At 40.7% G+C, this 19531-nt stretch overlaps 1 long non-coding RNA gene across 1 annotated transcript in view; it reads right to left on the reverse strand.

Annotated features, from left to right (window-relative positions):
- Positions 1–7360: 7360 nt before the first annotated feature.
- LOC129460931 (uncharacterized) overlaps positions 7361–19531 on the reverse strand; it is a 71097-nt gene continuing 58926 nt past the window's right edge. Inside the window, exon 3 of the long non-coding RNA XR_008650331.2 lies at positions 7361–7639. This is a non-coding gene — a long non-coding RNA (uncharacterized lncRNA). The remainder of the gene's footprint in view (positions 7640–19531) is intronic.

Consider the following 19531-nt stretch of genomic DNA (forward strand, 5'->3'; position numbering starts at 1 on the left):
GTTCTCCAGTAGAGAAGAATGTCACGAAGGCCTCCTTTATAGAAGTATGCTTACTCATACATAGTTTCTTTTTCACTAATGTTCTCCCAGCTAGGATGAAATTTTTCAGGCTTAATCATGTCTAAAAGAAGAAATATTTTGGAAAGTTTGAGCAAACTCACTTCAGAAACTATTGAAGATTTAGAAAATCAAGTTGTAGATGTGTTTTAGGTGAAGAAGTTTCATGAAGGTCATAATTACTTTCAGCAAGCCTCTGTTAAGTCCTAGGCACTGTGGAATAGCTTGGATTCCCTGAAGATCCTTTTGTTGAATAGTTTGGGTCCCTCCAGGGCATGTGAGGCTAGATTAGCCATGTCTACAGCCTCAGCCACTTGCTGCACTTCATTAATTTAAATGACTCCAGTGAGCTCTGACATATTGGAAGTGAGAGTGGGTTGCTGGATCCAATGACCACTTGAAATAATTCCCAACCCACAAATAAGTTTTCATGGAATTCTCATTCCTGAATAAAGTTAAATCATGATTTTGACACACTGTGGAGGACTCGGCTCTTAGTCATAGCTCTCTGAGTCACTCTGCTCACCCAGAAGGTCACTGAAGATTCAAATGAGGCAGATAGGATTGTCCATCTCTGCTGGAAAATTGTTCTATAGCAACTTTGCCTATCTAGTACAACATTTTGGAATGCTTGGAATAGAATAATAGCAACGGCAACAACAATCATAGGCCATGATACCTGCCATACATAGAGGCCTAATGTATGTTAGATGTTGTGTTAGGTGCTTATATAATTGAGGTTGACAACCACGCAAGGCATGTATCATTATTCTTATTGTGTGTACTAGGAAACAGAGGCTTACATGACAAGTTTGGAGGTGGCATTGGGATTTGGGCTCAGATCTAGCTGACTCTGATGCCTGTGCTTTGCCCACCACACTGAACTGAACTGAAGATGTGATTCTATACCTGAATCTTGCTTTCTGGAATGCTATATAATTGAAGAAAAGTCTTTGATACCCCAATTACCCTGATGTGATTATTATACATTGTATGCCTGAATCAGAACATCACATGTACCCCATGAATACATATACCTATTATGTACCTGTAATCATTAAAAATATTTAATTAAGAAAAATGGGAGCAATGGAAATATGTGGAGAAGGAGTGTTCTTGTGAAAAGATTCCTTTGATGTAGCATTTTTAGGAACACAATGTTTTTTTCCCCATATAACTGAATTGTCAGTTTGTTATTTAAAAAATACTTTTGAGGAGGATCAGAAAATCTTGGGAGAAAAGTGCCTTTGTTCTTCTTAGCTTTATTAAACAGAGTAGACAGAATGTAACATTCTATTCTTGGTGTGTCAAGGCCATTTTTATAAGCATGAATTGTGATTCTCTAACATGAATAGTGCTATCTCTGGAGCTTCGGTAGGCTGTCTATGAGGGAGAGGGTGTTTCCTCTATAGTAACCAGCATGAGTTCCTTTTTTTTTTCTTTTTGTTTTGAGGGATGTCAAAGTCATCCCTCAAGACCCTACTTAATCATCTTCCTTGGAGACCTTCCCTGACCCCAAGGTTGAATGCTTCTCATTTAAGCTTCACCCAGCCCTTACATACCTCCATATGGCACGTGGCCCCTTGCACTGTAAGGATCTTTTTATAGGCAGGTGTTCCCACCTGACTGCGCTGTACTGGAGGACCTCCTTCCACTGTGTGCCCCAGTCCCTGCTTGGTACAGCGCATGCACAGAGTGGTCTCTCAATACATATTTCCGGAATGAATGAGTGTTTATACCATAGATGATAAAAAGGGAATGAATTACTTTTTCATTATGATTGGGGGGTTGTTATTGAGGTCAGAGTAGCAAAATGTATAAATCTTTTTTTCCTGAAAGCTTTTCATATTAAATATGAATTTTTGGTTGTTTCACTCTCCAGTCTTCAAATGTGAAGCTGGCTCTATGGTTTCTGTGTGCCTGTGTCATTATGTGTGACTTTGGTTCTATGGCTGAGGTCATTTTAGGCTGTGGGCAGACCTGCCCAACCTCGCCTGTGCTGCAACACTCCACTTGATCCATCCCATATTCTCTCCTCACCCGTCTCCCTTCCTTGACTTCCTCATAAGAGGTGAGTTTCACTAGCCTCTGGCTCTCTATAGAGAGGTCAGCAGATAAGTTCCTAAACCAGTTCCTTCTTCTCCTGGGGGTGTACACAGTGGTCACCTTGTTGACAGCAGAATTCCATTCCCTGATGATCTGGCATTTGCCACATTGTTGCTCACTGAATTTGCAAGTAAAGCTCCCTCATGGACAGAGGAAGGGTCTCTCCTTAGCCCCTTCCTGCAGCAAGGGTCCAGCAGTGATTAATGCATGGACTAGGAGGGAAGTCGGCCCTGTCTTTGGGCCTGTTTTGATCACTCACAGCTGTTTACTTAGCATCTATACTGTGAAGATGATACAAGTCCCTACCTCATATGGTTTTTACAAGGATTAAATAAAATCATACTTGTGAAGCATACTATCATTTCTGGCATACAATAAGAATGCAATAACAAAACCTACTAATTTTTGCCCAAGATCAGGGGGAGGGCAATCGGTGATATTCATAAATTTAATTTTCTAGCTTTAGGATTCCAGATGCCTCATCTAAACCTTTGAGGGAAGGTTTTTAGTTATTGTTGTTTGAGATTGTTACAAAACACTTTGTTTAGAAGCAGAAAAACCCAATCCAGTATCAAGATTAGGTTCAATGTCAGTAGCACAGCCCCTTCCCTACTCTCTGGATAACCGTGCCTTAAACACACAGATTTTCTCTCTCACATAAAAGTCCAGAATTGTCAATCTAGGACTAATGTGGTAGTTTTTCTTCATGAGGTCCTCAGGGATCTAGGCTCCCTCTATCCTGAAGCTCCGTCATATAACCTCCATAGATTACATCATGGCCCAAGAAGGCTGCTTAGCTCCAGCCATTGAATCTACAATCCAGGCAGAAAGTAGAAAGGGGCAAGGAAGAAATAGTAAATGGTATTTGCCAGCTCTCTTTTAAGGAGGATTTCAGAAGCTGCCATGTGACACTTTTACTTATATCCCGTTGGACTGAACCAAGTCACATGGCCATAACTAGCTGCAAAGAAGGTTGGGAAATTCAGTCTTTATCTTGGCATTGCCCTGTGCCCAGCCAGAAACCAGGAGTTCTATTACAATGGAGGAAAGGGAAAATGAATATTGAAGTCAATCTCTGCTGGACAAACTCATCCACTTCTCCTTATTATATTCATTACATTCAAGGAATTTAAGTGAGGTCCCTAAAACCTCACTGTATTCTTTTCGGTCAATAATAACATGACTCAGCATTATGCCTGACACTGATACATATGCAATAAATCTAGGCATTGGGAATGCAAAGATAAGTAAGGAACAGTTCTTCCCTAAATAAAAGTGGTATAATGGCTTCTGTGCTGTACCAGTGGTAGTTTCAAAGTATTATTGGATATGGAGGAAGGGATAAGTGACTTTCTGGAGGGTCACGCTGGATGGTCTGGAAAGGTTTCACAGAGAACAGCTTTTGTTTGGGACCTTGGTGAATAAAGAGGACTTTCTTAGAAATAAGCAGATACAAGCCAAAATTCAACTGCTGGGTGCATTCCCAGCTATAGGCAAGAGATTCTTGGCTCAAATATGTGGATTCAAGCAAAGAATTAGGAAAAAATGGAGAGGGAAAGTCCTTTGCCTCCGCCCATCTATGTACACCCAAGGAACCAGAAAAAAAGAATGGAATACAATGGTTATTTTTTAATTTCAATAGTAAAATATGGCTAGGCCATTTATTGCTATAGTCCAAGTTTTTCCTTTGAAATATTGGATACTTTTCCTGCTGAAGAACAAATCTAGCATAAGGTTAATGGGCAGAGGGCCCCATTTTTAGAAACAGGTTAAACATACTGTACTGTGGAATAAGCTCATGTATGCATTATATAAAATTTATGCTAAAATAACTTTAAAAATCTCATTAGGAGAGTAACCAGAGATCCTGAAAAACAGCTTTAATAATGGCAATAAAAGCAATCTCACCTAGTTTATTATTACAAATGGAGAAATGAAACTATGAAGTTAAGTAGCCTAGCAAAGCCATGGGGCATTATTATAGAAGGAGCTCAGATTTTCTCATTCCTGTGAACGTTGGGTTCCCTCAGTTACCAAACCTCTTTTGCATATGGACTTTTGAATATATATAACTATATAGTTATTTCCTACACTATGTACATATAAGTTTTCAAATTACACTTTGTTTTCTGTTTTGCTCCAATGTACATATAAGCTCACATGTACAACCTGAAAAAACTTAGAGGTGACTGTGACAAGTCTTGATGTCTTTCATCATGCCTTTAGATAACAATTTAAACAACGGGGACAGTGCTGTTACAAAACTAAAATTATAAATGTGGAAGCCATCATATGTCAAAACTGGATTCAAAATATTTTGAAGGCATTGCTTCCTAAAAGAAAACAAACTAACTCTAGTTCATCAGAATCCAGGGAAGAAGAGAAAACCTATCCAGCCATCTGTAGTACAGCTGAGTCTGCAACATGTGACATGTACCTTCCAGGGGTTGCTTTGGGAGCCTCGGAGAAACTTGGAGTACATCCAAGAGAAAAATACAAGGTCCGTATACAAAATATGCTACTCTCAGCAGGAAAAATAAGGGCAAAATAAAATGATGTAAAAGTAGCAGCCACTTTAGTCTTCTTTGTTCCATGTTGGAGATGGTTTTTTTTTTATGCTAATAAACTTGAAGGACCCATTTTGAAATAATTTCATTACGTGACTGTCAAGAAAATGCCATAAAAGTCTCACAGACATAAATAACTGCCACCTTCAATTTGTAAAATGTCTTATTGCCCACTGGTTTTGTATTCCAGAGAGCTTAATGCTTTTTCTCTATCCTTTTACTGTTAATTCCCTCTGCTTTTACGTTCTTGAGGAAAGGGTTTTCATTTCACAAGTCAGGTAGGGTTTTCTCAGTGTTTTGGACTTTCACATCCTGGGAACTTTTGTTTTTGACTGCGAAGAACCCATCAACCTCCTGGCCAGGGTCTTCCTGTACCCGAGCTGTGCCCAGGTTTCCAGTATAAGAGGTTGCAAGGTGACAAACTCAGTCTGAGGGGCTGGGTGGCATTGAGCATGCAGATCCTAGGTTTGACTACTGCCACTGCCACTCTGAGTGACGTTGGATAACTGACTTACCCACTCTGTGCCTCAGGGGCCTCGTTGTAAATTGGGGGTAATGAGAGTGCCTACCTCATGAGGTTACTGAGAGGATGAAATGATTGGCTAGCACATTGTGAGTGCTAAGGAAATGTTAGCTATTACCATTATTGCATTCTAATATCCCAGGAAGATACTTATGTTTGTGGCAAATATTCCTTAATATGTTCTTTAATGTGATGCGTACTAAAGTGGAGAGTTCAGTTATCAAAGTTGAAAGATCTTGGTTTGAGGCTCAACATTGCCACATTCTAAATACGTCACTTTGGGCAAAATATGGAACCCGTCTGGGCTTCAGTTTTCCCAACCGTGAAATGTGCTGGGGATGGGGAGCTGGATAATTTCTCATTCATTCATTTAACAAATATTTGTCGAGCACTTAACATTCATCTCCAAAATCTATGTGATTGTTGTAAGCATTTTATATGGACTCAGTATGATCCCAGGTGTTACTTTTGCAAGTAGAGTTGTTTGTCAGGGGCTCTCCCGCATCACATTTTTCTCATGCAGATGAGCAGTGGATTTAATGTTTCTGTGGCTTAGGGATCTCTTTGGGTATCTGGTGAATGCAGAGCAACCTCTCCACACACTGATGTACACACAGGCCAGACAGAATTTGGGCACAACCTAGGGGCTGGCTGACAGCTTTGCAGTCTATTTGCAGCTCTCTGGGGCCCTAAGAGCAGTGTACAGATTAAGAGTTGGGCCACTCAGATTCTGCCTAGCTGGGAATCCCAGGAATCCGTAGGAAAAGGAATATGGTGGCAGCTACCCATTTGAAGATCAACGGAATAAGACACGATACACTAACACAGGCAGAAAGGTCTGTGTCAACCAGATGGCAACTCTTGCTACAGGTGAAATCAGGGAATGAAAACTTTTTTTATCTTTTTGCAAGACTAAGTCTTGCTATGTTACCCAGGCTGGAGAGTAGTGGCGTGGTCATAGCTCACTGCAGCCTCGAACTCCTGGGCTCAAGCACTCCTCCTACCTCAGCCACCCGAGTAGCTGGGACTATAGGCACGCACACTACACTTGGCTATTTTTTAAATCTTTGGGTAGAGGCAGGATCTCACTATGTTGCCAAGGCTGGCCTCAAACTCCTGGCCTCAAGTAATCCTCCTGCCTTGGCCTCCCAAAGTGCTAGGATTACAAGCGTGAGCCACTGCACCTGTAAGGAACGAAAACCTTAAAAAATGTGGTGTATGTGGATCATCTAATTCCCCTGCTCCAACCCTCCCATGTTCCCATTACACATGCTGCAGAATCCAAGGTCCTCTCCATGGCCTGCAGGGCTGTACCTGGTGGGGCCCCGGGCCCCCTTATTTCACTCCAACAATGCCACCCTATTGTCTGTTTCCAAACACATGCAGTAGGCTCCCTTTCCTTCTGTTCGGGGCTCTCTTAACCTAGATCTTCTCATGAAGGCTTTCTTGTGACTCAGGTCTCAGCCCACTGAGTAGTTCCCAGACACTCTCTATTGCGTATGTTTCTTCTATTCCTGCCGCTTGTCACCATCACAGTTTCCATATTTATGTATATGTTTATTGTTGGTTTCCAACCTGAAGGATGTACTTCTCATGAGAGTAGGAGGGACTTTGTCGCATTCCTTGCTGTATTCTCAAGGTTAAGCAGAGTACCCAGCACACAGTTGGAGCTTGATCAGAAGTTGTCAGTTAAATGAATGGATAAATACATGGGTGAGTGAGGACAGTCATTGGGAAACTTGCCCTCCTCTCCATTCTATTAGGTTGGTGCAAAAGTAATTGCAAAAGTAATGTACCAATCTAATAGAATGGAGGGGAGAGCATGTTTGCTGACACCACCAAATGCTGGAAAGGATGTAGAGCAACAGGAACTCTTATTCATTGCTGGTGGGAATGCAAAATGATACAGCCACTTTGGAAGACAGTTTGGCCGTTTCTTACAAAAATACACATACTTTTACCATAAAATCCAGCAAATGCTCCTTGGTATTGACCCAAATGAATTAAAAACTTATGTCCACACAAAAACCTGCACATGGATGTTAACAGCAGCTTTAATAATGATTAACAAAGGTTGGAAGCAACCAAGATGTCTTTCAGTAGGCAAATGGATACATTACTTTTATGGCAAAAGTCTCAATTACTTTTGCTCCAACCTAATAATATCATGCTATTAACAGAGGAGGCAGCGTGGGGTGAGGAAATGCCATTAAGAAAGTCTCAGATGAGTCTCAGCATCAAGGTGATGTGGCACACTGAGGAACACAGAACCTGGATCAGCCTGACTAGATTCAGTCTGTATCTCTGTGCTGTCTGGTAAGTTCTTAAGAGTACCATATACTAACTGATTGCACCACCGGAGCTTCAGGTAAGTTCTTTAAACTCTCTGCAAAATGGAGGTGATAGTAAAAGTACCTGTTACTGTTTTGAGTACTAAATGCAATCATACATACAAAGCTCTTAGAATAGTGGCTAGCAGGCGGGCACGGTGGCTCATGCCTGTAATTCCAGCACTTTGGGAGATGGAGGCGGGAGGATCGCTTGAGCCCAGGAGTTGGAGATCAGCCTGGGCAACATGATGAAACCATGTCTCTACACAAAATACAAAAAATTAGCTGGGTGTGGTGGTGTGTGCTTGTAGTTCCAGATACTCAGGAGGCTGAGGTGGGAGGATGACTTGAGACTAGGAGGTAGAAACTGCAGTGAGCCGTGATTGCACCACTGCACTTCGGCCTGGGGGATAGAGTGAGACTCTGTCTCAAAAAAAAAAAAATTATTGCTATTAGGTCATTGTTTGGTAAAACTTTAAGCCTCTGCATTCACATCCACCTCTTGCCCCCACCTCATCATCAGCTTTTCCAAATGCTGAGCATTGCCCAGTAACACAAGAGCCTGCCCCAGAGGTTCTCAGAATTCTTCCCATGACACTCCCATGTGCTATGGAAATTACTAGTTTCCTCCCATTTGGCTTTACTCCATCCCTTTCCCTCTTACTAAAGAAAGCATTTTGGAAAACAGGTGAAAGATAAAGTTATTATAAAGATAATCTTGCTCTTTTTAAACTTAAGAACAAAGTGTAAATCGTTAGAAAACTTGATTATTTGTCAAATGATCAAGACAAATGAGATTGAAAACCACTGGCCTTCATGGCATGCTTAGCAAGAAAGGGACTAAAAATGAAATGGGTAAGAAAGCCCTGAACAGTAACTTCTGTGGTCCCAGGAAATAGTCAGTGACATTACCTGGAAGTGTTACAGAACCAGCCCCCAGAGAGGGACCTTTCATGAGTCCCACCAGGAAGTGACACTGTTTCCCAAAAGTAATAGAATTGGATCCCTTCCCCTCCACAGGGGAACTGCAAGAGCTGTGTCCTCAAGCAAACAGACAGAGAAGCCACCCGCTTTGGGATAAGTAGTATATTGTTGACACTTTGTAGGGCTAGCCTTCCTCAGCAATGTAAGTGATGTAAAAAATGGTGCTGAAATATGAACAACAATAAGATACCACTACACACCTATCAGAATGGCCAAAATCCAAAATGCGGACAACACAAAATGCTGGGAAGGATGTAGCACAACAGGAACTCTCATCCATTGTTGGTGGGAACGCAAAACGGTACAGCCACTTTGGAAGACAATTTGCCTGTTTCTTACAAAACTGTGTATACTCTTACCATATGATCCAGCAGTTATGCTCCTTAGTATTGAACCAAATGAATTAAAAACTTATATCCACACAAAAACCTGCACGTGGAAGTTAATAGCAGCTTTAATAATAATTGACAAAACTTGGAAGCAGCTGAGGTGTCTTTCAGTAGGCGAATGGATAAATAAACTAGGGTACATTTAGACAATGAACTATAATTCAACACTTGAAAGAAATGAACTATCCAGCCATGAATAGACTTGGAGGAAACTTCAAAGACTATTATAAAGTGGAAAAGCCCATCTGAAGAAGGCTATATACTGTATGATTCCACCTATGTGACATTCTGGAAATGGCAGAACTATGAAGAGAGTAAAAGTACCATGGTTGCCAAGGGTTGCGAGGAGGGAGGAATGAAGAGGCAGAACCCAGAGAAATGTTAGGGAATCCAAACTGTCCTGTATGATACTATAATGGTAGATATATGTCGTTATACATTTGCCAATACTCATAGAATGTACACCAAGAGTGTCAACTGTGGACTTTGGGCAATAATGAGATGACAATGTGGGCTCATCCACTGTAATAAATGTAGCTACTCCAGTGTGGGGGTGTTGATAGTGTGGGAGGCTGTGTTGTGGGGGGCAGAGACTATATGGGAGCTCTTTGTACTGTCTATTCAATTTTGCTGTGAAGCTAAAGCTACTCTAAAAAATAAATTCTATTTTAAAAACCCTGTAAATTAAAGCTTGAAAAAGTCCATGGAGCAGAGATCTGGAATAAGTAGCCCCATGCAGGAAGCCCCATCCCAGCATGTCAGAGTGGTAGACACAGAACATCAGCAGAACAAATGATTCCAGCCCAAAGACCAGAAGAAAAAGACTCATCTTGACCGTCCTTTCCTTAGGGTTCTTTTCTTAGGGTTGCACTTCCTCTGTGAGGAGGGAATAGGAAAATGATAGTCAGACCCCAACAGGTGGTGGTTTGTGATAGAATTGTATTAACTGAATAATAAAATGTATATAGTTCTCCCTTCTATTGTGTTCAATTGCACTCTTCATTTTGTGGTCTTTGTAAAACCCCAAAAGGAAGTCTTTGGAAAGCCATAGTTATGGGTCTATATATCTGAAATGGGTTGTGTGACTGTCTCAGTTTGGGTTCTTCCCAAACCAGACCCTGAGACAAGAATTTGAGTATAAGTCGTTTATTTGGGAAGTGCAGGGAATACTCAGGGAAGTGACACGGGAAAGGAAGCCAGTAAAGCCTCCATTATTTTTTTTAATTATTATTATTGTTATTATTATTTTTGAGACAGAGTCTTGCTCTGTCACCCCAGGCTGGAGTGCATTGGCACGATCTCGGCTCACTGCAACCTCTGCCTCCCAGGTTCAAGTGATTCTCCTGCCTCAGCCTCCCGAATAGCTGGGATTACAGGCGCCTGCCACCATGCCCAGCTAATTTTTGTATTTTTTAGTAAAGACGGGGTTTCGCCACGTTGGTCAGGCTGGTCTTGAACTCCTGACCTCTGGTGATCCACCCACCTCAGCCTCCTAAAGTGCTGGGATTACAGGCGTGAGCCACTGTGCCTGGCCAAGGCTCCATTATTAAACCAACTACTGCCGTGGGCAATTGAAATGTAATTTTACAGGGATGTTCTGAAAAATGGCGTAAAAAACACATCTCAGAATAATTCTTCCTGAGTAGCAAGTGGCTAGGGGAGATACATTTGGAGGGCTATTGGAGTGCAGACCGGCCGTGGTCATTTCCTGGTGCTTCTCTGCACAAGCATATGTCAGTTAGAATAGCTTCCCATGGTTCTAAAAAGAGCCTCCAGGCCCTAGAGGCCCACACTGGGAGCTGTGTCAGCTGGAGCGTCGGTGAAGACTGTAAGCAGGACACTGGTAACAGCTGCTACATTAACCACTGCAATCATCCAGGTTCATCTGGTTCCTATCCCAGCCCCACCATTACCAGCTATAAGATCTTCAGCAAATTTGTAACCTTTCTTAAGACTTGGTATTAAAGCTTAAGAATTAACACCAGCTTATGAGGTGGCTGTGAACATCAACTAAAAAATGTGTGTCAAGTAAACCCTGGCACATAGTTTCAGTTTATATATATGCGTGTCTGTGTGTGTTTCTGTGTTTGTGTGTACACACAAAAAAGACACACACACATATTTCTTGGAATAGTGAGATAAGAGACTGCTCTCATTGAATGTAGCTTTAACAAGGCTCACTTAGACCCGAGAGGGCTACATATTACCGACCACACTGGAAAAGACCAATTTTTGTATCAGATCATCACCGTTATTGAGCATACACAATATAAACAGGATCTAGATTGGCATTCCCAGGGCTTTAAGAAACTTTCAAGAAAGTAATACAAGAGAGAACTTCTGTAGCTGTCAGATGGCTTCCTGGCTCTCTCTGCTCTTAGTCTATGATTGGGTCCTATAAGCAAGACCCAAGTCAAGCTTTTTCACTAGTGGGAGAGTGACTCTCCTCTCCTAGCAATGGAGATGAGGAAACAGAAGGTACTGTAGCTTTCCAACGGAACTGTTTATCTCAAGATGCCTCAAGGACCTCCACGTTCTCTTCTCAGTTTGGGGCTGTGGCTTACTCCACTGCTAAAACAATGAAATCTGCCCCTGAAAAATAATTGTTTTATGGAAAGAAAAATGTTGTCGAAAAAGAAAATCTTCATTGTATTGCAAAATCTCTAAAAGGACCAGATATAAACTGTTGATTGACCGGTGTGCTTATTTTTCAAATGGAAAAATAACACCTTTTTTAAAAAAGTGAACTTTCATACAAAAGATACTGAAATTTTACAGGTTTTTCTTTTTTTACTGAGATATTATTGATATACTGAGAAAAATCTTGTATTAAAAAAACTTTTTGGCATTAAAAAAGCATGGATAATAGCTGCATTTTGTTGGCTCTAAAATGTTATGATTCAGAATTTGATTTGGATTTTAAAGCCAATCAGTCTTCCAGTCAACATTACTAAAGGTCCAATTGGCAAGAGTATAAACTAAAAGAAGGCAAAATATTTAACAAAATTGATGGTTATTGAGTTTTCAAAAGAATGTCACTTCTAACCATTGTTCTTGAGAAAGGTTTTGCAATATCATCTGGGTATTTTTAAGTAAAGGACCAAGGTTTGGTTTCTGGTTTGATGTAGGGGCAGTTTGAGCCAGAACTAAGAAATGTACTGGTTCACTTTTTACAGTCTCTTCTTATCCTACACTCCTATGGCCTGACTGCAGCGAGGGATATCTTGAAAAGCTACCAGTTCAGTGGGTTTCCTCTGGGCATTCATTAGTAGACCTACTTTGTTCGTAGAATGATTTCTTTCAAGCCTGGAACCAGAGTTGATTTTTGTACGTGCAATTTCTCCTAACTCATTCCAATGTTTTGTTTCTCGTGATACATTTTAATCTTTCTTAATTTTAGCCTTTTTACTTAGTCACCCCAATTCTTCAAACTATCTGGACATGTGATACCCAAGGTCTTATACCTTATTCTGTTCAGAGGAATGACCAGACAACCCAAACTTATAGCTTTCCACTTACAGACTCACTTAAGCCCTGCTAAAGTGGGACTGAGATTTTCTGATTGCTTCTCTATCTGTCAGAATTTTGATTTTTAATCCCTATCTGCTGGGTTTCAAAGTTCATGCATTTTCTTTATATCACACGCCTCTCTTTTTGGGTGCAAAACTGAAAGACAACAGCCTTTATATTTTTGATCAGTGTATGACTAATGCTGTTGCATCTGGATCGGAAAAGAGGAAATTCATAACAAATGGCCAGCAGTAATCACCTCTAAAGTACTTGAAATTGGTTGGGAGAAATTTTCAGAAGTTTTCCCAAACTTTTCATTTACCTCTTCTAGTGATTTTGGACTTTCCCAACATAGATATTTAAGATTCTTAAAATGTTCCTTATTCATTGTATTTGCTTTCATATTTACTTTCATTATCATCAATTGAAACATCTTGTTCCTGCTATTTTTTCTGCAAATAGGTGAATTTGAACAACATCAAGGCATAAATAGGCCTCTGTGGGCTGATCTGGGAGCCCTACCATTTAAAAATTGTTTCTAAGAGAAAACATGTTCCAATTCTAAGCAAACAAACAAATTAAAACATAATCCTTTTGTACATTGGACATGGCTGATTTGTGCCAGGTTAAGAGTATAAATTAGAAGCAAGACTGGCCAAATTCAAATTCCAGCTCTGTTTCCAGCTAGCTGTGTCATCCTGAGCAAGTTTCTTAACCACACTGAATCTCTATTTTCCTTTCTTCTTACCTGGAGGACATAGTACCTACTGCAGAAGGTTTCAGAGAGGTATGAATGATGTAATGTACATAAAGCACAGAGTAAAACTTAATAAATATTAGCTATTTTGATCCTGTTTTTAAGGTCCCATTCAGGCCCATGACTTTAGTAGGAAGGTGAGAAGGAGGAAGGCCAGGGTCTAGGCTTTGCTTCTGGGGCCACAAGTCCTTTCTAGCATGCAAGCCAATAGTTTATTACAGAAAGACTTGCTGTCATAAGGATTCCCTGTATCACCCTGAAAAGTTTCACCATCTTCTGTGCCTGTTTTTTCTTCTTTAGGACGGATGTCAGCAATAATAAAATCTTCCTCTCCTTAACTCACAGACCTACTGAGAAAATAAAGGAGAGACTCTCTGCTCGAGGTCTTTGAACTAAATCAATTCCACATAAGGTGTCATGAATCCCAGACTTGTGAAAGTTCACATCTGTAGTCATCCTTTTTCAGTGAGTGAAGTGGGGAGGGAGAGACCAAATTCCAGGGAGTACTGGAACCCCTGGCTATGGATCCATGCTTGGGATTTTGGGCTCCTCACATTCCAATACTTACAAGCTTCAGTTGTATTAAAGGACTTTGGAGACAGATTGACTTGAGGTCTGGCCCCAGCTTTGCCACTTATCAGCTATGTGACTCTGAGCAAGCCACTTAATCTCTCAGAGATAATATCAGTATCGCCCTCAGAGGGCTGTCAGGATGAAATGAGGGGGTGCACACAGCATAGTTAGCACAGTGCCCAACACAGGCTTCGTGCTCAGAGTGTTAGATTTGATGATGATCATGATGATGATGGTGATCATGATAATTTTTGTTTATTTACTGCTTAAAAGTGTCCATCCTTAAATATCACAACTGTTTATTATTCTTTTCTTAGTTGCTCTGCTGCTGCAGTGGTTTGAAACAGAGGCTCAGGCTCTCCAAAGATATTCCCTTCTCCAGTTTCTGATAGAGTCATTTTGAAACTATTGCCCTAATTAAATCGCAATGTTGGTTCTATATCTATTGTCTGTTTTATAAGCCACATAATTGTTAAAAGAGAGAGGATGCTAAACATATCTTTCTACATTTTCTCCTTTCTTTCAAAGTAATGAGTTTTCTGATTGTTTTAAGGAATTAGTCATGTTGGCAGGGCATGCAGATTGTCATTTTGATGGATCCTTAAAGTATATGACAAGATTTGACAAAGAGTTTTCAAAAATCATTAGGCTTGTCAAAATTCTAGTCTGTGCTTTATCAAGAGTCACCATCCTATACTATACATCTGAGAGTTTGTCAGATAACAAACAGAGTTGCCACAGCTAGAGTTGCTTTGTGCTCCTCAGGTCCTCTGCACCAACTTCAACCTGAAAAACTACAATTTTGTATCTTAGAATTCCAGGTAAGATTTCATGTGAAAAGAGGTTCACGGCTAAAACGCTTGTGCTTTTCTGCATGCATGTCTTTCTGTAGACTTAGACAGGAAATCTATTTCTAGACTGGGAAAAATATTTTAATTAGCCATTAGTAGTGGGTCAGTGGAGTAAAAGAGGAACAATGGGAAGTCTAAGAAAAAAAAGGGAGGTAAGTATAGACAAACAGATACAGCACATTGGAGTAGAAAAATACTTTTTTTTTTTTTTTTTTTTTTTTTTTTTTTTTTATCAGACAGGATCTCAGTCTGTTGCCTAGGGGGAGTGCAGTTGTTACTCGTGGAGGGTCTTGACTACGAGTTGTCCAGGTTCTTGGTGTTTGGAACGAAGAATTGGACAAAACACACAAACAAAGCACAATGAAAGAATGATGCAGCGAAAGCACAGGTTTACTAAAACAAAAGTACATTCCATGGAGTGGGAGTCTGCTCCAGCAAGCGGCTGAAGAGGCTGGTTACAGAATTTTCTGGGGTTTAAATTCTCTCTAGAGGTTTCCCATTGGTTACTTGTTTACACCCTATGTAAATGAAGGAGTGGCCCACGACCAGACTGATTGGTCATGGGAGGTGGCCAATCAGAGGCTGAAGTGAAATTACAATGTTACACATGAAGAGTTGGGTAGTCTGATTGGTTGTGGGAAGGGACCAATTGGAGGTACTTTTCATTTTTCATCTACCATGCACTGCAAAGGGAGTAGCCTCTGATCCTTTTGTTACCTGGGTGTGGAGAGGTTGGGTTTTTCTTTTAATTCAGTTCTAGGAAGTTAGCAACGTGATCTCAGCTCACTTCAGCCTCGACTTCCCTGGGCTCATGTGATCCTCCTGCCTCAGCCTCCCAAGCAGCTGGTACTATAAGTGCATACCGCCATGCCCTGATAATTTTTGTATTTTTTGTAGAGACGGGGTCTTCCTATGTTGCCCAGGCTGGTCTCGAAGTCCTGGGCTCAAGTGATCCACCTGCCTCAGCCTTCCAAATTGTTGGAACTACAGGCATGAGCCACTGCGCTGGGCAGGAAAATAATTTTTAAGTTTTTTTTGTTTGATATAAGTTTAACATATCCATGAGACCTGACTTCAGCTACCTGAACCTTAAGAATAGAAATTGGTTTTTAAACTCAGTTTTGTACATCAGGAGGAACTGGTCTGGTAGAGTTCCAGACTGGAACTGGAGCTGGTTGGAACCAGAAGCTGAAAAACTGGTATGTTACTGGTCTTCTTTCTATCTCTAGTCCCTGCTTGCCTTTGTTAGCTTCATGTTCAGACAGGATTTCATGGTCCCTAGCTAGTGATCCTGGGGGAGAGGGGTAGGAGAATAGGGATACAAAAGTACTCTTCTTTCCCAACGTTACTAGGAAGAGTCCTAGGTCTGGCCCTCATTGGCCAAAATTGAGCCATGTGCTCACCTCTCAGCCAATCACTGTGGTTAGGGGAATAAAACGCTTTCATTGGCCATTTCTGGGTCATACGTTCTCTCCCGGAGCTCAGGTGGGTGATGAATTCTATTTAATGTAGACCTCAGAGCAAGAGAGGGGTGTTATCCCAAAGGAAAATCAGTGCTATTCCAAAGAAACAAAACGGTTGGTATAAATTACATTCCTGAGGCTATCCCCTTTCATACCTGCTCCTGCTCACACTCAAAATTCCCAAAAGAGAATTTTGTGCAGAAGCTGTTAAAAACACTAGCTTTGTGTTTAAATTCTGTTACTCATACTTATTAGCTTGGTGTGTCTCTGGATGAATGATTTAGCCTTTTTCTGCTTTAATTGTCTGATTTCTAAAATAAAGATAATAATGGTGTTCACTTCATTGGTTGCTGAAAAGATGAATTGAGATTAGGCTAAAGCAACACGTAAATGGTTAGACCAACTAAGAATACAATCAATGTTTTCTGTTGCATAGAAACTCTCTTAACTACCTTCTACCTAACCAACCCATCCATCTAATTCAACCCAACTCTCCATTCCCTCTTAAAACATACAGCCACTTTTGACATGCCCATAGCATGCTAAGTATCTGGACATGTCGGTTCCCACCCTTTGAATTGCAGTTGGCCCAAAACCTGTTTATTTGTACTGTACTTGTTATAATCACATAATACTAAACCAATGACCTATAAGTGCAAAAGTGCTTTTTGTGAAACTTCTTTTGAATGCTTTGTTAATGTTTTCAAAAGACTTGATAAAAGTGAATTGCTAAAAAGAATTGCTACAAAATTAGATATCGGCAAAACTTCATAAAAGATTGATGAAAATTATAAAGCTCTAGGGAGAGTCTTCACACAAAATGATTTATTAGTGTGGTTTATTCAAGAAACATAACACAGAACTCTAATCAAAGACTTATACTCAAAAGGCTTTGTCTGTAGAATATCAATTGACTGATGGCTGTATATACAATTATGTGTTTTAAATCTAAATATGCCTAAAATTATTTATGAGATTTTCTTACGATTCCATGCTCTAGCTATTTTTTCAATTAACTAAACAATAACCAGTTCCAAGTGCTTTAAACAGATAGAAAATGGAATTTGCTGTATTATTATTACTTTCAGTCACTGCCGTCATTTTTTAACCTCCCGCTCATTGTTCAACCATTTACAATCTGGCTTCTATAACCACCACTCTCATGAAACTCTTGTATAAGAAATTGCCAAACTCAATTCCCTACCTGCTTTTTAAACAATGCGGTTTCTCAGAATTCTGCTTCCCCTGAAAGTTCAGACTCCAGGGGACCACTTCCAAATACCCCATAAAGCTGAAGAACTAGAAAATCGAACTGGTCTTTTAGGGATTCAATTTTCAGCTACTACTAGTACCACCACTGAAAATCCATGTGGTGCAGTCACTGGGTTCTTGTCCACTGCCGTAGTGATGCCCTTGCCGGCCAAGGTGAGTGCACAGGCCTCTTGTTTGGCCTCCAACATTCCAAGTCCTGGGCTTGCACTCAGATACTCTGTCATGGCCCCTGCAGCATGTCCACCATGCTATGGGGCTTAGGAGTAGAGGGACAGCTTTGGCCACATGCCAGGACCAGCTCTCTGGATGCTAGTGCGGAGCCTGGCTCACCTCTTGCCTCAGGGAGACTTCCTTTTGGGGACCTTAATGACTTTCTCTCTCAGTAGAATTCTATTAGGACAATATCAGTGTCCCAAAGAGATTTGCGAGGAAAAATTGTTTAAGACTTTAAAACGAACCGAAAGATTACTGAGTGTCTTTATCTTTATCTAGCACACCTTTCTGGATTATCTGATTCTATGGGACCTCTGTGACTTTCATTATCTTTGAACAATTTTATAACTCTGATTTGTAGACAACTGATAGGAATGTAAATGTAAAATCTGTGTAAGGACAATTGATTCCCCTTCTTTTCAAAAGACACCAGTTTTGCATCTATTTGTAAATTCATTTTAGCATTCACGGTTGACCTATATATGTGTGGTACTTTGAATTTGCCTTTGAACTAATTGCAACATCTTACTGGTTCCCTCATTAATTAGGGAGTTAAATAAAATTTTGACAAATGTGCATCTTACATTTGTATGAGGGTCATGATATATTTAAATATACATGATATATTTAAAGCATTATTCTTTAACAGCTTTTCATACTCCTGATCCTCCAGAGGGCAGCCTTTGTCAGACCAGAGTTCTGTTACACCCTCCCCCAGGACAATAGCTGCCATCTTTCCTTTTATTTACCCCACTAAGAGGAGCCACTATGTAAGTCTTTCTAGAATAGAGAATGTTTGCAGCAAGATGATTTACTGTTTCCAAATAGAGAAGCAGCTGGCAACCCTTAAATGGCAACTTCCCTCCCTCAGGTTCCTTCTACCCAGGCACCTCCCTCCCAAACTCATTTCCACATCCTGCATGAACCTGTTCATTTGTATCCTGATGTCACCCTACTCTGTCTACTATTCAGCTCTTTCAGGGTGAGGACATGTCTTACTCATCATTCTGGTCTCCATAGTGCCCAATAGTGTCACTTGTTTATAGTAGGTGCTCAGAAAAGATTTGCTGAATTTATTCCATGTTGTAGGGCAAAGAAAAATAGAATGGAAGCCTGTTAGAGCAAGAGTCTTAAAATATAGTATTAGGCTGCTGGAATTTTAGCATAAAAAAGAACCTTAACAATCTTCTAGTGGATATGATGAGAGGGAAAAGGGGGCCTGGTAGCAGTTCATAAACAGTTGCTCCAGATGCCCCTTCATAACACCACATAGTCACTGCCTCTCTTCCTACTCCTAGGGACCAACATGTCCCTACAGCCCTATGTGACTTTCATTGTACTTGGATCAGGAGTGAGCGTTTATAAAAACAAAACTAAAACTTTGTATCATATCAAATCTGGGACATGCTGAACTAAAAAGGGCCAAGTGATTATGAGACAAATAGCAACCTTGTACTTACTGTGCAGAGAATTCTAGATAAAGGAAAAGGTATTCTGTAACACCTTGATACTCCTTTTTAGCCAGCACTCAGTGATCCCAGAGGAGATACCACCAAGGGCCGGGTGCAGTGGTTCACACCTGTAATCACAGCACATTGGGAGGCTGAGGCTGGAGGACTGCTTGAGGTCAGGAGTCTGAGAGCAGCCTGGGCAACATAATGAGACCTCATATCTACAAAACAAAAACAAAAGCAAAAACAAAAAACCCTGGGTGTGGTGGCATGTGCCTATGATCCTAGCTATTCAGGAGTCTGAGGCAGGAGGACCACTCGAGCCTAGGAGTTCAAGGCCACAGTGGGCCATGATCAGGCCACTGCACTCCAGCTTGGGAGACAGAGCTAGACTCTGTCTGTAAAGAAGAGAAAAAATACTACCAAGATTATTCTATTTTTCATGAAGCCAACTCATAATGTCATCAGTTTAATACAGGCTAATT

This window comes from Symphalangus syndactylus, chromosome 13, assembly GCF_028878055.3.
Source record: "Symphalangus syndactylus isolate Jambi chromosome 13, NHGRI_mSymSyn1-v2.1_pri, whole genome shotgun sequence".
NCBI classification, from domain to species: Eukaryota; Metazoa; Chordata; class Mammalia; order Primates; family Hylobatidae; genus Symphalangus; species Symphalangus syndactylus.